The sequence below is a fragment of the Dipodomys merriami genome, unplaced genomic scaffold, assembly GCF_024711535.1.
Source record: "Dipodomys merriami isolate MVZ:Mamm:240054 unplaced genomic scaffold, mDipMer1.0.p SCAF_10, whole genome shotgun sequence".
In the NCBI taxonomy this organism is placed as follows: Eukaryota; Metazoa; Chordata; class Mammalia; order Rodentia; family Heteromyidae; genus Dipodomys; species Dipodomys merriami.
This window is the reverse complement of record NW_027202271.1, coordinates 13,664,508-13,671,454: the sequence shown is the minus strand read 5'-3', so window position 1 is coordinate 13,671,454 and position 6,947 is coordinate 13,664,508.

The window sequence follows — 6,947 nt, the reverse complement described above, 5'->3', positions numbered from 1 at the left end:
CAGGAGAACTCCCAGGAATTTTTTTTTTTTGGGGGGGGGGGTCCGGTCATGGGGCCTGAACTCTGGGCCTGGGCGCTGTCCCTCAGCTCTTCAGCTCAAGGCTAGCGCTCTACCATTTGAGCCACAGCGCCACTTCCGTTTTTTTTTTCTTTTTGCTTATGTGGTGCTGAGGAATGGAACCCAGGGCCTCAGGCATGCAAGGCAAGCGCTCTACCACTGAGCCACCTTCCCAGCCCCCAGGAATTATTTTTAAATAGAAAATATAAGTAACAATTTAGGCTCCATTTTCTATTCTTTAAATAAAAATCTTTCTTTCTTTTTTTTTTTTTTTTTTGATGAAACTTTTTTTTTTTTTTGTCGGTCATGGGGCTTGAACTCTGGGCTTGGGCACTGTCCCTCAGCTCTTCAGCTCAAGGCGAGTGCTCTACCACTTGAGCTACAGCGCCACTAAATCTTTCTTTTTTTAATCAAGTAATTGGGGAAAATGTTGCCACTGACTGCTGCAATGGAGGGCATGCCCATTTGCAAGGTTTGTATGGATGCACTGCCACCCTGTGGTGGGAAGAGGAACTACAAAGTGACTGAGCACTAAATACTGAACACATCTCCCAAACATATTTCAAGTTTTAGATAAAGTTCTCCTGGATCTAAGCCTGCCAGTCCTGCCCACAGACCTGAAACCTTGGGAATATGTTTCTAACATCCAGACTCAATGTAAATGGGATTTTCCAGGTAGGACTAGCTCTAGGCATTGTTTTTTTTGTGTGTGTTTTGTTTTGTGCTAGTACTAGTGCTTGAATTCAGGGCCTCATGTTCTCACTTGGCTTCTTTGCTCAAGGCTAGCACTCTACCACTTGAGCCACAGTGCCACTTCCGGCTTTTTTCTTTTTGCTTATGTGGTGCTGAGGAATGGAACCCAGGGCCTCATGCATGCAAGGCAAGCGGTCTACCACTGAGCCACCTTCCCAGCCCCACTTCCAGCTTTTTGTTGGTTAATTAGAGATAAGAGTCACAGACTTTCCTTCCTTGGGCTGGTTTCAAAACTCAATCCTTAGACCTCAGCATCTTAAGTAGCTAAGATTACAGGAGTGAGCCACTCAGTGCGTCACTCACTTCTTTTTTCTTTTTGAGATGGGACTTACTATGTAGCCTAGGCTGGTGTGGAACTGAATCTTCCTAAATACTGGGATCACAGATGTATGCCACCATGTCCAGTTTTAAAAGATACCTTTGGAAGACATAATTGTAAGAACATTATTAGCATTATGCAGTAACAATTTTTAAATAGTACCTATTTAGTGAATATTTCTATTATGTGTTGCTGCCTTACAAATGACCAATATCTTTAAAACAACGGCCAGCATTGTAATATCTGAGTTGCTATTCACTGGCAGAAAGCTCCTCCTATTGTCTGGCCTCAGTTCCTCCTGCTGTTGGAAATTTACTCTCTCCTGAACCCCCATTCCTTTGGAAAAGGAGGGTATCTATGAGAACAAAAATGTGAAATCAGAAAACAGAACAAAATTATTGATAAAGGGTAAAACCTCTTAGTAAAGAAAAACCCCAAGCAAAGGCTGACCAATAGTCAAATTTTGCCCCTTCTCCATCCTTGCTGAAAAGCAAAAGAACATCTCTCCCTCACTCAAGTTTACCAAGCTGGCAGCTTTGCAGAAGGTTACTGACAACCTTGAGGCTTATCACCAGCTGCACTGAGCTGCTGTATTAGTCAGGAGCTTGTAATAAAATCATTTCTGTAATAGTATCAATAGCACTGATAGTATTGGCCATGCTGACCAAGGCAAGATTCTGTTTTGTCTACGGTCCTGTGACTCAAGGCTATGTTTTTGCTATGTTTTACTTCTGTAACCTTGCTTACTTGCCTCGGTAAAAGGGCTTTAAGCCCATCAATTGAAGACCACCACCAAATGGTCCCAGTATGAGTGACCTATTGTGAATTATGTATGATGTTTACCATCAAGAACAAATGAATTTAACTATAACTATATAATTATAATTATATAGCTATAACCAATGAAAATGTGCCAAACCTGCCTTGGATGGCCTGTCTGTGTAACTCTATGTTACCTATCCCTATAAAAACCCATCCTATCCTGAGCTCAAGGCCATTCTCCTACTTTCCTGGTGGTAGGAAGCGGTCCCTGCGCAGTGATAATAAAGTTCCTAGCTCCTTTAACTGGGTGTCTTGGAGTCTTTTTTGGGTTCGGGATATTATAAGTATCTGTTCATTTTTGTGGTGCTAGGGAAGGAATCCAGGGCCTAGCACATGATGGCTTAATGCTCTACTACTGAACTACACTCTTAGTTCCAACCTCTCCTTTTTTTATTTTTTTATTTTTATTTTTTATTGTGAAAATACCATACAGAGGGGTTACAATTACATGGGCAAGATAATGAATACATTTCTTTCTTTTTTTTTTTTTTGGTCTGGTCATGGTGCCTGAACTCTGGGCCTGGGCACTGTTCCTCAGCTCTTCAGCTCAAGGCTAGCACTCTACCACTTGAGCCACAGCGCCACTTCCGGCTTTTTTTGTTTTTGTTTTTGTTTTGCTTATGTGGTGCTGAGGAATTGAACCCAGGGCCTCATGCATGCAAGGCAAGCGCTCTACCACTGAGCCACCTTCCCAAACCATGAGTACATTTCTTATCAAGCATTGTTGCCTCCTCCTTTGTTTCCCCTTCCCATCCCTACCCATCTAACCCCCCTCCCTCCTCCCCTACCACTATCGCCCCCCTGCGCCAAAGATGTATAGTTCATTTTCGACATAGCGTCTTGTACATCTCATTGTTGCAATGGGTCCATCTGTATCCCTATTTAAACAATTTGTTTTTTCCCTTCCCCTCCACAAATTACACTAACATCAAATACAGTGAAAACAGTGGTTATACCGTGGGGGAGGGGCATACAAAGCAACAAAGAAATCATCTTATAACTCCACATAGAATTCCCCTGTAGGGCTGGGAAGGTGGCTCAGTGGTAGAGCACTTGCCTTGCATGCATGAGGCCCTGGGTTTCATTCCTCAGCACCACATAAGCAAAAAGAAAAAAGCCAGAAGTGGTGCTGTGGCTCAAGTGGTATTGTGCTAGTCTTGAGCTCAAGAGCTGAGGGGCAGTGCCCAGGCCCAGAGTTCAGGCCCCACAACCGGACCCAAAAAACAAAACAAAACAAAAAAGAACTCCCCTATGACCCAGCAATCCCACTTTTGGGCATTTACCCAAATGATCACAAACAAGACCATACTGAGGCTACCAGCACAACTATGTTTATTGCAGCATTATTTACCATAGCTAAGTATTGGAAGCAACCTAGATGCCCCTCAGTAGATGAATGGATCAAGAAAATGTGATATATATACACAATGGAATTCTATGCCTCCATCAGAAAGAATGACATTGCCCCATTTGTTAGGAAATAGAAAGACTTGGAAAAACATATTAAGTGAAGTAAGCCAGGCCCAAAGAAACCTAGGTCCCATGGTTTCCCTTATTCGCAATAACTAGTATATGTCTGAGACAAGCAGAAATGGTCAGATAAGTTGATGTTAAGCGAAATGAACCAAGGACTCAAATGTTTTTTCTTTCTTGCTTTTGTGTCTCTCCTTTTTTTTTTTTTTTAATTAATAGTTGTTGCTTAAAAATATTGTGGGTGCCAGGTGCTGGTGGCTCATGCCTGTAATCCTAGCTACTCAGGAGGCTGAGATCTGAGGATCATGGTTTAAAGCCAGCCCTAGACAGAAAAGTCCATTTTTCTCATCTCCAATAAACCACTAGAAAATGGGAAGTGGCGCTGTGACTCAAATAGTAGTGTGCTTACCTTGAGCTGAAGAGCTGAGGGACAGTGCCCAGGCTGAGTTCAAGCCCCACGACTGACAAAAAAAAAAAAATGTGGGTCAGGAATTCATGAGCAGATTAACTGGATGGTTCTGGCTCAGTGTCTCATAAAACTACTGTCCTTTGGAAGCTAGACCCTGGGGAATCTGTTTCCCAGCTAGCTCGTGACTATTGGCAGAGAGCTCTAATCTAATCTTCCCATACTGTTTGACTAGCTTGCTTGCTGGACTGCGCTCTACAATTTGACCCACATCTCCAGCCTAGCTTTTTGCTAACTATTGTGGAGATGAAGTCTCATGGAGTTTTCTGCCTAGACTGGCCTCGAACCATAATCTTCCTAAGAATCTCAACCTCCTGAGTAGCTAGAAGTACAGACATGACCAACCACAAGTTTCTTATCCTTTCTTGAAGTCTCTCCACAGAATGCCTTATAAAGCCTCAGGACAAGCCAGGTGCTGGTGGCTCATGCCTGTAATCCTAGCTACTCAGGAGGCTGAGATCTGAGGATCACATTCAAAGCCAGCTCTGGCAGGGAAGTCCATGAGACTCTTATCTCCAATTAACCTCCAGAAAACTAGAAGTGGCACTATGGCTCAAGTGATAGAGCACTCACCTTGAGCTGAAGAGCTCAGGGACAGCATCTAGGCCCAGAGCTCAAGCCCCATGACCACCACCACCAACAACAACAAAAAGCCTCAGGACATGAGTGTGTTTCCCCGTAGCCAGTGATTGTGAGCGCCAAGGATGAAGCTATGCAAGTTTCTGTAGGAGTCTAACATGTTTCAGTGAACAGAAACCTACAAGCTCATGAATATCCGATCCTTGGGATTTGGATGTTCAAATTGCCCCATTTGTTTTCCTATGTATCTGCTTGGACCCCTGGTTATAGGTATGTATGTATCTTTCATTCTCAGTTGATTTATTTGGGTCAAGATCCATACATTTTGTTGGTTTGGTTCTTTCTTTTTTTGGGGGGAGGGGGGTCCGGTCGTGGGGCCTGAACTCTGGGCCTGGGCGCTGTCCCTTAGCTCTTCAGCTCAAGGCTAGCACTCTACCACTTGAGCCACAGCGCCACTTCCAGCTATTTTCTTTTTTTGCTTATGTGGCGCTGAGGAATCGAACCCAGGGCCTCATGCATGCAAGGCAAGCGCTCTACCACTGAGCCACCTTCCCAGCCCCCTGGTTTAGCTCTTAAGTGTCATTTAATCTCTAGATTCGTGGTCTTTGATTTTGCATTCCTCCTAGCTGAGCCTCCCAAGTGCTAGGGTTCCAAGTGTGTACCACTATTTAGTGTATTTGTGCCTTCATTATTTTTTCTTCTTTTGGTACCAGTTTTGGGCTTGAACACAGGGCCTGGGTGCCATCCCTGAGCTTTTTTGCTCAAAGCTACTGCTCTACCACTTTAGCCATAGCTCCATGTCTGGAAGTTCCATGGACTTTCCCGCCCAGGCTGGCTTCAAAGAGTATCACCCGGCTCCACTGCTTTTCTTTTTTTTTTTTTTTTTTCTGGTCGGTCATGGGGCTTGAACTCTGAGCCTGGGCGCTGTCCCTCAGCTCTTCAGCTCAAGGCGAGCGCTCTACCACTTGAGCTACAGCGCCACTTCTGGTTTTCTGTGGTTTATTGGAGATAGGAGTCTCACGGTCTCTCCTGCCCGGGCTGGCTTTGAACCATGATCCTCAGATCTCAGCCTCCTGAGTAGCTAGGATTACAGGCGTGAGCCACCAGCGCCCGGCTTCCACTGCTTTTCTTAATGTCTTCCTTCTTGATGACTTCACCTTTGAGATCTGGTTCAGATTTCAGTATCTTTTTCCTGACCCCACCAGGCCAGGCTGCATCTCTGTGATCTTACCACCCACCTGTTTACTCCATTCCAACATTTACTGTCTACAGGCAACTCTCCTACATTGCTAAAACTTCTAGCAAGCAAGAAGTTTTAGCCACATTGACCATGGACATCCCATGTGATCACTGCGGTGGGAGAGCATGCTTTTCCATTGTGGTGATATCCCATGTACACAGCCCATCTCTCTCCCTCCCTGTGGTGCAGGCCTCCAGGTCCATCAGGCACAGACCCAGCCATTGTCCATTGTCTTGTTTCATTGATAATTGGTAAGAAAACAGACCATATCTGTGCTCACTCTTGTATAATGGTTAGAGTTGGGGGGGAGGGCAGGTATTTGCTAAAACCTCTTCATTTTTCCCTGTCCACCTTCCAGCCAGTATGCAGGTCAGGAAAGGAAAGAATGATGTCCTTGTAAGTTTACATATGATAAAGCAGCCTGCACTACACTGGGCTCATTGAGCTATGACAAGATTTTCAGCTATGACAGGATTATCCTATGGATAATCTGCTACATAGGTAGCAATGAACAGGTGGCCCAGAGACAAAGGCCTGGCTTCTTGCTGTGAATTGATCATGTATTACTACCACTCTCTTCTTAGGCTATTGGGGATATTAGAATTCCTCAACAAGGGGCTGGGAAGGTGGCTCAGTGGTAGAGTGCTTGCCTTGCATGCATAAGGCCCTGGGTTTGATTCCTCAGCACCACATAAGCAGAAAAAGCCAAAAGTAGCGCTGTGGCTCAAGTGGTAGCAGGCTAGCCTTGAGCTGAAGAGCTGAAGGACAGAGCCCAGACCCAGAAGTCAGGCCCCAGAACCGACAAATAAAATAAAATAAAAATTGCATAAGCAAGTGTGTTACTGTAAGCACTTGAAATATAGTGTGCCCTGTGGCTGCCCTCAGCTCAAGATTTAAATATTTTGCCTTTCCTTGAAGTCAATGAGCTCCAAGTTTGGGAGAGTGGCTACTCCCATCTGGGATGGACATGCATATATGGACTCCTGACAGGCCACCTGTAACATGATAAACAGAGGAGAGCAGCAAATCCTAACAGGTCTGTGTCCAATGACCCTAGCATCCGGAGGGCAAAGTGCCACAGCTCAAGGAGCCCAGTGTACTTCAAGCTGGCTTATCATATGTAAACATACAAGGACAAAAGGTTTTTATTCATCAGGCATGTGGTACAGAGCCTGGCCATAGTTGAACACAGGTACTTGCAAAAACAAGTCCCGGCCCCTGGGCCCCCCACCACCACC